This window comes from Lipotes vexillifer, unplaced genomic scaffold (genome assembly GCF_000442215.2).
Source record: "Lipotes vexillifer unplaced genomic scaffold, Lipotes_vexillifer_v1.1 scaffold239, whole genome shotgun sequence".
NCBI lineage: Eukaryota > Metazoa > Chordata > Mammalia > Artiodactyla > Lipotidae > Lipotes > Lipotes vexillifer.
In genome coordinates this window covers 2,840,980-2,852,677 of record NW_006769620.1, presented here as the reverse complement: position 1 = coordinate 2,852,677, position 11,698 = coordinate 2,840,980, and the positions used below count along the sequence as shown (strand labels likewise).

General features: G+C 42.6%; 1 protein-coding gene and 1 non-coding gene across 2 annotated transcripts in view; one reads left to right on the top strand and one right to left on the bottom strand.

The window, feature by feature from the left end:
• PRICKLE2 (prickle planar cell polarity protein 2) overlaps nucleotides 1-11,698 on the bottom strand; it is a 343,057-nt gene that overhangs the window by 281,811 nt on the left and 49,548 nt on the right.
• Nucleotides 4,061-4,133, top strand: TRNAG-CCC (transfer RNA glycine (anticodon CCC)). The gene has a single exon. It is a non-coding gene; the product is annotated as a tRNA-Gly (tRNA).

Here is an 11,698-nt window from a genome sequence, read left to right as displayed (position 1 = left end):
TTCCCTACAACACCTCATAAAATGCTCATAGCAACCCTATGAGACAAGTCTTGTCATCATGTCCATTTTAGTGATAAGGAGGTTTAAGAGGTTAAGTACCTTGCTCATCGCCAACAAGAGCTAAAAGTCGATCCCTATGGAAAAAGCCTTTTATCCTTATGTTATTCTGCCTTTACTACCATTTTATAACCTACAGCAGGAAACATCATTCACCAGGTGGAGACACTGTTCAAAATATCCCACTGAGGACTGTCAACCTTAGGGGACTTGCTGGCTCATCTCTGGGAAGGACCTTTTCCCTCCCTCCCACCATTCCATATGGTGCCAGCCTGCCTGGGAATAAAGGAAATCATGGTTTCTTCTTTTTTTATTTTATTTATTAAAAAAAAATGTTTTTGGAGTATAGCTGATTCACAATCTTGTTAGTTTCAGGTGTACAGCAAAGTGAATCAGTTATACATATACATATATCCACTCTTTTTTTAGATTCTTTTCCCATATAGGTCATTACAGAGTATTGAGTAGAGTTCCCTGTGCTATACAGCAGGTCTTTATTAGTTATTTATTTTACATATACTAGTGTGTATATGTCATGCCCAATCTCTCAATGTATCCCCTTTCCTCCCTGGTATTAGGAAGACCAGCCCGTAGTCTACACACGACAGTTAGGAAGGCTGAGAGGATGCTGACAGTCACATCATGAGAGGGTTAGGAGTGTAAAGGGGGGTGTGCACTGGGTTCTGGGGGAACCAGGAAGAAAAGAGAGGTATCCACTGAGGCCAAGAGGCTGGGAAGGCCTCTCATAGAAGGTAACACTTGAATTAAGTCTTAAAGAGGAAGTGGATAGAGAGAGCCTTTGGGGCAGAGAAAATAACTACATGGAAAATTCAAGGCCAGAGAGGAAATGACCCCTGGATTCACGGAGTCTTGGCAGTAGGGCGTGATTGGGTTGGGGCAGGAAGTGCCCCAAGGCCCATGACATGAAGGCACTTGCCTGTCTCGGCAGGCTGAGGTCAGTCAGTGGAAGAGGAAAAGAGGGAATGACACATCTTGGCAGGTGTGTGCTCCCCCCTTTCATGATATTCTAGAAATCTGAATTAGTTTGAAATTCCTTTTGGTTGTACACAGCTCTGGGGATGGAACCACAAGGACCATGGAATTATAATCATTACCTTTGATTACCTGTTTACATGACTGCCTCTACCAAGAAACCACAGATTCCCCTAGAACAGGAATTTTATTCATTTTTATCTTTACATTGAGTCTAGTAAAGGACGTAGCATACAGCAAAAATTTAGCAGATGCTGACTGAATAGAAATGGTCAGCAAACATCTGTTCTTGAAATATACAAATATTAATATTAATTACTGTATTAATTACTATGTATCAGCCGTCACTACGTGCCAGCTGCTGCGCAAAGCACTTCACATGCATCATCTCATTTAATCACCACACTGGCTCTGTGTGGAGGGACTATATTAGCCTCATTTTATAAACACAGAAAGTGAGGCCTAGAGGGGCAGGTGACTTGCTAGTCAATGGCAGGGTCAGATTTAGAGCCACGGTGCACCATCACACAGCCCTCCTGCAGCAGGCTGTGGGATAAAAACCGATTTGACTGATTACTGCAACAACAGACATTCACTCATGTAAGAGTGCTGGGCACACAGTAGGTGCACCATGAAATCCTATCTACTGGAGCAGATTAAACAGATTAAACACCTGCTGTGTGCAGCGTGCTGGAATATTTTCAAAGATCAATACGGAGCGTTCTTTGCCCTGAAGAGCTCCCAGCCTGCTGATGACTTGGGAACTCCTGCAACCATGACTTTGGAAGTGGGGGCGAGGGCTGTGGTTTCTGGAGCGAGAGTCAATCTCATTTAGAAAGAGAAAAACTGATTTCTTTGGAGGTTTTCATAGCGGCGCTTTGAGTTATTTTGCCAACTTCACACATCTTTTCCTCTTTTCAACAATAAGTTGACCTTGAATTAGCTGTGGGGTGCCATGCCCTACTTCTCTCTCTGCTCAAGCAGTTTGGGTGAGGCTGACCTTACACCCTGATTCTGGGTATGTGACCCAGATCCGGCAAATCCGGGCATTTCATCTGCATGGCCACAGTTCCAGGGGAGGTACACATTCCAACCACAGCCAATCCCAAGAATCTTTTCCTGGAGCTACCCAGAGAGCCAGGGTCTTGGGGGAGTGGGGCAGTATGAGAAGGGGTTTAACAATGGACTACCATCTGATCCACAAGGGTGGAGACAGTCGGACAGTAGAGTCAAGTGACAGAGAGACACGTGTCCTAATAATATTGCTTGAGACTCTACATGCAGCCTTGCCTGGGTATTTCAAGGTGCTCAACTTAACAAATTCTCGGTTTTGTGCATAAACCAAGTGACTGGTCTCTGTCACTTGCAACCCAGAGTCCAGACAAATACAGTTCCACTCTAAGGAAGAGATGGAGAATGGGGAATAGTTACATGTGTTGGATGAAGAGAAGTTGAGGAAAACAGGGAGGGAAAGGTTATGCTCAATTACTCATGAGGGTTCTTTTTATTTGTTGCATCAAGGCACATTCTACAGCATGGCATTAAAACCCCCATTTGAGACCTCTGTATGCAGCGTTTACTTAATTACTGCTTCTGTGCACTCCAGATTCACATCCTAGGTGACCAGGAGGACTTCGTGCAGCTTGAAAGGAAGATGAACAGGACAGAAATTCATTAATTTAATAAATTAAATATTAAATGGAGCACCATCATCTCTGCACGGCACTGAAGTTGACATTTGCTGAAAAATTATCTCATTTACTTCAAAGGGGACTTCAGATATCTTTCAAGTTCATTTTCACTGATCCATAAGGCAGTTAAGACAATAAGGGCACTTCCTGCCGTCTATGCACTAGAAGGATTTTTTTTTTTCGATTGCTACGAGTGGTCAATATCTATTTGGAAGTAAAGTATGTGAAAAGGAAGTGTGTGAAAAGGAAGGAGAAAGGGAAACTGATTGGATGACTGAGGGATGCTTTCTGGAAAGAGCAAAGATATCCTTAAGACAGAGTGGGAGAGAGACCATGTTAATACCCAAGTTAGAAAGGAGAGGTGGGGCTGAGGGGGGTTGTTAGAAATAATACAACTGATGTGCTTGGTCCAGAGGAGCTAAACCAGATGCCCCAGGGATCAGCCCCCAGGAATGTGCATCCTCTCCGGGTCACCAGGTGGTTCTTCTGCAAACTAAAGTTTCAGGGCCATGACGCGAGACCCTAGGGCCCACAGAACCATTCTGCAGCCGGACTTTGAGGAAGAGTCAGTAGAACTCTTAACTTGGCAAACACAGGCAGTCCTATCAATATTCAACGCTGAAATGAACACCTAAGCCCTATTTAGAGTCCGATGAAGTCATCTCGAGGCAGCTGCTCTGAAAGACAGGCCCCGCTGTTTACAAACCTCTTGGAATATAAATTAATGCTATAAATTAATGCCTAAAGAATTTACATGCCTGCAGAAATGGCAGACAAAGGTAAAAAAATTCCTTAATGAAGTAACGATCTACAGGCTAAAAGTCTCAAGCTCCTAAAATTTTATCTTTCTTTCTTGGCGAATTTTACTGGTGCCAGCAAGAGTAAACAAACGAATTAAAACACACCAACTTCTTGCCTCAAAATGCAACAGCTGAGAGGCAGTATTTTATAGCAGCACTGTGCAACAGAAATAAATTCCAGTCACATATGTGATTTAAAATTTTCTACTAGCCACATTAATAAAAAAAAAAGAGAAATTAATTTTAACAATATATTTTATTTAAACTAGCAGATCCAGAATATCATTGTCATGGGTAATCAATAAAAAAATTATTAATGGGCTAGTTTACTTCTGTTGATCACACTGACTCTTCAAATTCCCACGTGACTTTGCACTGAGAGCACATCTCAATTAATATGAATCATATTTCAAGTGGTCAGTAACCATATGTGGTAAGCACTTAAACATACTGGTCAACACCGGTCTATGGAATGGGGTTGGTAAAATTTCAAGTCAAGATCTAACTTTCCACAGGACTTCCCTGGTGGTCCAGTGGGTAGGACTCTGCACTCCCAATGCAGGGGGCCTGGGTTCGATCCCTGGTCGGGGAACTAGATCCCGTATGCATGCTGCAATTAAGAGTCCGAATGCCGCAACTAACAAGTCCACGTGCTGCAACTAAAAAAGTATCCTGCATGCTACAATGAAGATCCTGCCTGCCGCAGCTAAGACCTGTTGCAGCCAAAATAAATAAATAAATAAAAATCTTTAAAAAAAACAAAAAACAAAAATCTAAATTTCTTAACAAGAATTCTGAGATGAATGTATGTGAGGAAAAAGAAAATGAAAGCGATGAAACTACATAGCAACACCACTGAAGAACCAACTAGCATTCACACAGATATTTTCTATATTACATTTTTTTAAAAGGCTATAAAAATCATGTCCATCGTAAGTGGAAAGAAAATAGACTAACACCCATCTCCCTCTTTCCACAGATTAACAGAATCAAAGTCTTCCACACACTTTCCTCATATCTTATATTTCAGGTTCCCCTTGAATTTGATGCATTATCTCCTGGGCAGAAGTCAAATCGTCTTGGAAATGGAAAACTTCAAGTCACTGAACAGGTAAAACAGAATTAAGCCTCATGGAACAGGGTGAAAAATGTTCTGTCCCTCAAACACAGAAGATCAGAAGAGAATCAGAGCCTGACATGCTGGGGCTAGAATCCTGTCTTAGCCTTTTGTGGCTAAGTGATGATTTCAGGCAAGTCACTTAATTTCTTAGTTCCTCAGTTTCCTCACTTCTAGAATCAGGACAAACACTGTACCTACTTCAGGCCAATTTCATGAGTTACTGCTTGAAAACATTTCCAATGATGCATGAGGGTTCACGGGCATGACATCCACATACCATGAGGCACAGGGTAAGTACTTAATACAGGGTAAATGACATTATCAACATTTTATTAAAAGCGCTCATGGAGAACTTATTACCAGGGCCAGGACTGAGTGAGGCACTCCCTTCAATGCAAAATTTACGAGGGTACCACAAAACACGGCGATGCAGAAAAATTCTGTTTCAATGCAACGTTTGTAAGAATCACATTTAACGCAAAACAGTGAACAAGGAACAAAGCCCCTACATTTTATTGGGTTGGCCAAAAAGTTCGTTCGGGTTTTCCTGACTAAAATAAAAACAAGGTCAGTGGCACTGATTTTTTTTCCCCTTTTGTCTCAGGCTCCAGCATGGCTCTGCACAGCACTGTTAATGTCCAGTCTTTACTGATAATTAATTGAATTTATCCCAAATTTTGATATTTTGTTCATGGGCCAGGAGGATGGAGGGAGATCCCCAACGCTGGGTCCTTGAACTCAGGGGGCGAGCCCTTGGTCACCTAGTGCCTCGTGTCACCACGGGGCATGACAAGGAGAGCAGAGTCCCAGGACAAGAGTCTATAGAACTGAATCTAGGGTCCAGCTGCCTGGAAACAATAAATGTTGTATATTTCACATGATAAGGACCTTCCTGAAGGCTCATCCATCCATCAACCTCCAAAAAGAGTGAGAGGCACCAGACAAAGGCTTGAGGGAGCACTCAAGCCTACCTTGTCATGAGGAATTTTAATTTTTCCCCCTCTTCCCTGGAGGCCTCTTTACACAATGGGCCTGTCTGAAGAGACCTGCCTTCCCTTCCCTTCCCTTTTTTAACAACAGCAGAGATCAGATGTGGCAGAACCTGAATCGCCTCCAGACAGAGCCGATTTAAATGGCAAATAAATACAGTATGTGGGAGTAATCAAAGTCAGCAAGATGCAAGCCCCACTTCGAGCCCAGATTATTTTAAAGCATGAGCAGAACTGTCAATGAACTGTACAAGAAAGATGGGTGCAAAAAGCAAAGACAAAACCCCACCACCAGCCTGGCATCGTGACGATGCAAAGGTATTTTACGTTCATTCTCACCGGAGCTGAATCTTTGACCCACAGGGAGGCCTCGCCTCCACGGCCCTCGACTCCGTCTTAAGTTTCAGCAACGTAACTTTGCTCCACTCATGCTTCAGAGACTCAATGTCATCAGAAAGCTGCTGAACACATACATAAATGTATTCTTTCCACAGATCTGGGCCTTTTACAGTTCATTTCAGAAGGCTCAACTGCATTTTCCCTTTCAGCGCTGGGAAAATGTCTTTTTCCTACTGGCTCTACATCTGATACTTCAAAGGAAAATAAAGGCAAATCCACACAACATCCAAGGATGTGTTTCAGCAATATGGTTGCCTCACTCTGTCTGCCGTCTAATTTGGTCCGGGCTCTTTTGGCCTACGGAATTCTGGGAGGCGTGATGTTTTCTCCGTTGACTATACAAACTGTCCTTGGTCTAATTACTGCTCGCTAGTTGTTTCCCATGTAGGCTTAAGTGTCACCAGGAGCCCTACATCCGAAGAACAAAACCACGGTTTGTGAGGACTCCAGCTCAGAATCCAGCTATTAATCCAAGTAAGGTGACCAGCTTCCATCTGCGGCCTTTCAATGAAGTCAGTACAAGCTCATCAGGATCTGATCATCTCAGTCATCTTTTAAAAACGCTCTTTTCAACTTCCCAAGCATGAAGAAAAACAACTGATTTCAACTCTTAGGCAATGAAAGAAAACTCAAATTCTCTTGTACGGGGCCACTATTAAAGAATGACATATTAACACTTTTCTGTATGAAATGCCCTTCATATCAGTTTAGTGCCCAGAATGAAATGTTTTAATTTTCATTTAACTATTCACAATAACATATCATTGTAACATAGTACAAGAGACACACACATTCCAAGCTATAGAGGAAAAACTTTGGCAGAGGGAAGTGAAATTTTACCCCGAATTACTAAGAGTCGGGAGTGCAACTAAATAGAGCATCTAGATCGTTTTCCTTCTAGTCATACATTCTACACTTTCATCCATTCTTCTCGGAAGGGGCTTCATATATATTTTTTGAGAAGTTGATAGAGGGAAGGGGAGGGGAAGGGGAAGAGTGGATCTATGGCCAAGTAGGTTTAGCAAAATGTACGAGACCCCCCTCTAGAAAATATGTGACACATGTTACTATATTAAAAGTTCTAAGTCTTGCAATAAAAAAGTAAAACAAATTGATCAATTCTGACCTCTCTGACACAGTGTAATTCAAGACTGTCTGAGTAGTGGAAGCCTTTCCACTTTCACATTTATGCCATCTCTGTCACATCCCAATTGTAATTTTCCCACAGAGGTGATCTCAAATAGGCTCCTACAGATGCATCGTGTAAAAAGAAAACCATCTATAGCAAAGCCCCCTTTCCCAACTGGAACAATTACTTCTAACTTTTGAGTCTCTAAGCCTCAGCTTCCTCAACAGGAAAATGAGGATAATAAATTTCATTCTCCTCAGGATGCTATGAGGATTAGAGGGGATAATCCAATCAAAACACTTGGCATGTTAAATGGCAGACAGTTGGCCCTCAGTAAAAATTAGCTGCTGGTCACTCTACTCAATATTCTGTAATGGCCTATATGGGGAAAGAATCTAAAAAAGAGTGGATATATGTATATGTATAACGGATTCGTTTTTCTGCACACCTGAAACACAACATTGTAAATTAACTACTGTCCAATAAAAATTTTTTAAAAAATTATCTGCTGTTGCTGCTACTATTACTGCCAAGATATTCTGAACTCTCACCCAACTTCATCATAACAACAAAAGCATGTGCCTGGCTGGATGTACACTGTGCTTTGCACTGTCCCCAGAGATCCAGCCAGGCATAGGACTGGCCCATGTCTCTCCGTCTACCTTCCCTTCCCTATCAGTCTACCCTCCCTTCTCCACCCTTAGTTGCACCTCCTTTCCTATCCAACACCATTTCCTGTGTACAAACCTCCCAGTGACCCCTATTTCCCTCTGGTCCTCCAAAGCCTTCTGTAGGGACTTTGGAAAAGAGCGCTCAAGACATGGCTTAGAACCACATGAGAACAGGAGGCAAGGATCCAGAATGAGCCTCTCCCAGTTTCAAAAGAGGAACAAATTGAGGGATATTATATTTCAAAGGCAGCACTCTCTCCATTCTGCTCACCAACACTTTCCTTTTTACTGAGGCTTTGATTTGTGACTAAATAATTATCTGTTTAAAAACTCTTCCTGGGCAGAGTTTCAACCCTACAAGACAATAAAGATCTGATTTGACTAAAATTACCAAGTCTTACAGGCACAAATTTCTCTTCCTCTGTAAGGCAGTAGAAAATTAGGTGTTTTCACCTAAAGCCATGAACAAAGATGACTGAATGACTTACAGCTCAACAGGTGTTTGCTAAACAGTCCATTTTGCTGTTCTGTTGTCTCAGACACATTTTTCTTTCAAATGCTAATACCTCTTTAGGGGTTATGATTGGGATAAATACCCCTTTTCATGTTCTTATTTGGGTTGTTGATGATTATCAAATGGATTCAAAGGCATCCATTTCCACCACGTTGTACTCAAAAGCCATCTTAAAATAAACCAGTGAACAGAAATCAAACACATTTATACATGTACAGCATCCTTTGTGCAAACACAGAGCACTGTGCAAAAACATTCTTACCAAGCTGGAGGTAACAAGAACAGATATCAAAGCAATTATAATATTAGACACACAAAAGCCAGCAGACATCTGAAGCTGCCAGGTTCTCAAGACCAAAAAGTAAATTTGCCAAAGAAAACCAAAGGAAAATCTCAAAAGGTAGCAATTCGTAAAACGAGGATGTCAATCAACTTCAGTAAGCTCTGTGCACGGATGTCCACGACCACAGAAGGCTACTATGTCAGACAAATGTTAGAGGTTGGTCTTGAAACCACAGAAACAAAAATACTAAGCATCAGGGCTGGGAGGGGATTCTCAGAGAGCCAGCCCGGTGTAAGTGATCTGGTTCAAAGGAGAGTGGAGCCACCTTTAAAAAGATACCACATGAGCTTGTAGTTCTATAAAAGGAGAAAGAGCATAACTGGTACTTGATGGAGGGAAAAAAAACACTTTATGTTTTGGCTTCAAAACTTATTACATCCGGGCTTCCCTGGTGGCGCAGTGGTTGAGAGTTGCCTGCCGATGCAGGGGACACGGGTTCGTGCCCCGGCCCGGGAAGATCCCACATGCCGCGGAGCGGCTGGGCCCGTGGGCCATGGCCGCTGAGCCTGAGCGTCCGGAGCCTGTGCTCCGCCACGGGAGAGGCCACGACAGTGAGAGGCCCGCGTACCGCAAACACAAAAACAACAACTTATTACATCCTTATTAAATGTGTTTATAAGGTTTGCCTTGGGGTAAATGGATGTAATTCTTCTAAAAGCAGTTAGGTCCAACCTGTGTGCCACTAACAGTGCTTAATGAGGACACATAATTGACCTGTAGAAGATGGCAAGGTATATGGGGGGAGGGGAGACTTGGCACGGGGCTTAGACTTTGGTGACCTGGGCAGTCTTCTCCTGCCTGGAAAAGGACGGTCACAAGGAATGACACTTAAGGCTGCCTCTGGGTAGTAAGCACGAATCACCATACCTATTGTTAAAATACTGAAATACTTGGCAAATAGCCACTTCTCCAGCAACTCCCCTGAGGCAGCCCAACCAACAACAAAGGGTTAATTCACAGCACCAGAGCGTGGGGGGTGGGGGTGGACCCAAAGGCCCATTTCCTATGCTATGGCCAGTACTGGCTGTGAAGTCTAGCTATCTACGGCATAGCATTTATTAAACATTGTGAATATCTCTTCTGTTTACATGACATTTCTCTACTTTATTCTAAGTGTGAAAAGAAGTTAAACCCATCATCCGGGTCCTAAAGGGGTAAATACTGGTGTACAAGATCCCAGGTAAATGAGATGAAGGCCTACTCCTTCTAGAGCAAGATGGAAGGGGAAGTCCCCGCCCAGGCTTCTGCTGCCTGATGCTTTGAAGCCAGAGGTGTTTCTACACCCTGGTAGGTCTACAAATGTTAGCTTTTAAAGGGCAAGAATTGCACCTTATTCCTCACTGTGCTCCTAGCCCAGTCCCTGGCCCAGCGGAACTGCTGGGTCTAAGCTAAAGGAAATAGTTCAGGGGTGCTACCCGTCAGGCTTAAAGAAAGGCAAGGATTACGTTGAGTCCTAAGCTAAATGTTCACTGATTATTTTTATTAAGAAGGCTTTTCTACTTTAAATTTGACTCTGCAATGTGCTTATAAAACACTGTTAATGTTTCTGTTTGGCTAATCACATCGTGGTTCTCCAGCAAGGACATGATCGCTGTAACTCTCCACTACCACCCTCCCACCAGGACATCCAGCAATGGGTGGGGGCATTTCTGGCGCTATGTGCATTTGTAGGTGAAGGACAAGGATGCTGTATGTGTAATTCAGCCCTATATCATGAAGAATCGACCCAACCCAAGATGCCTAGAGCTCCCAAGTGGAGAAACACAGATTCACTAGTGAACCTTATTTTTCTAGAAAGTGGCTATTTGAAGTGACACTGTCCCCAATTCCCTCACTCTGTTACCTGTATCTGTACATCTCCGCCATGTGATCACCGCCCTGGTGTTGCCAGTCTCTAAATTATAGTCCTCATGGACAAGCATTGATAAGTCACCTCCTAATCATTTGTCCTGCAAATCAATCCCTGCCTGTAAAGATGGTGTCCAGGAGTGATCATCAAAATATTGAGTCACCAGTACCAGCCAATCGAACTAGAGGCTGGCATGAATTAAGGGGCTAGGCCCTTCTCTTGAGTGCTGGGTATCAGCTCTGTGGATGGTCACCACTTGGTGAAAGGCAAGATATAAAGTGTGGAGCTACTTGACAGTCGTAGGTGAGGGCTCAGGGAAATAACACGCTCAAAGGAGATTTCTATAAGGCTTTCACATGGTACATGATGGTAACCATGGGAAGACCCCTCAGCTAAAGAGTGAGGTTGCTGGGCCATACAGTAATGCTGCATCACTGAGAACTTTTGGGTCTAACCTGGTTTATCATTAGGGTCTGAGGGAGGGTGAAAAGAGTCCTTTGTACTTCAATGGCAGAAAGAATAAAAATTGAATGATGGTAATCACCACCATTTACTGAGAACCCTTAGCATATTATTACCTTAAGTGACCTTTTCATGAACCTTCTGAAGTAGGAATTATCTTCCCATTTTACGGATGAGAAAATCAAGACCCACAGAAAGACAAATACCATATGATATCAATTATATGTGGAATCTAACATATGTCACAAATGAACTTATCCATGAAACAGACACCGACTCACAGACATAGAGAACAGACTTGTGGTGGCCAAGGCGGAGGGGGAGTGGGGGAGGGATGGATTGGCAGTTTGAGATTAGCAGATGCAAACTATTATATACAGAATGGATAAACAACAAGATCCTACTGTATAGCACAGGGAACTATAGTCAATATCTTGTGATAAACCATAATGGACTAGAATAAGAAAAAGAATGTGTATATATATGTATAACTGAATCACTTTACTATACAGCAGAAATTAACACATTATAAATCAACTATACTTCAATAAAATAAATTAAAAAAAAAAGAAAATCAAGACCCAGAAAGCAACACACCTTTCCTAAAACCACACTATAAATAAGTAGCAGCATCTGAAATTAGAAGCCAGATGTGTTCAAATCTACAGTTTTATGACCTTT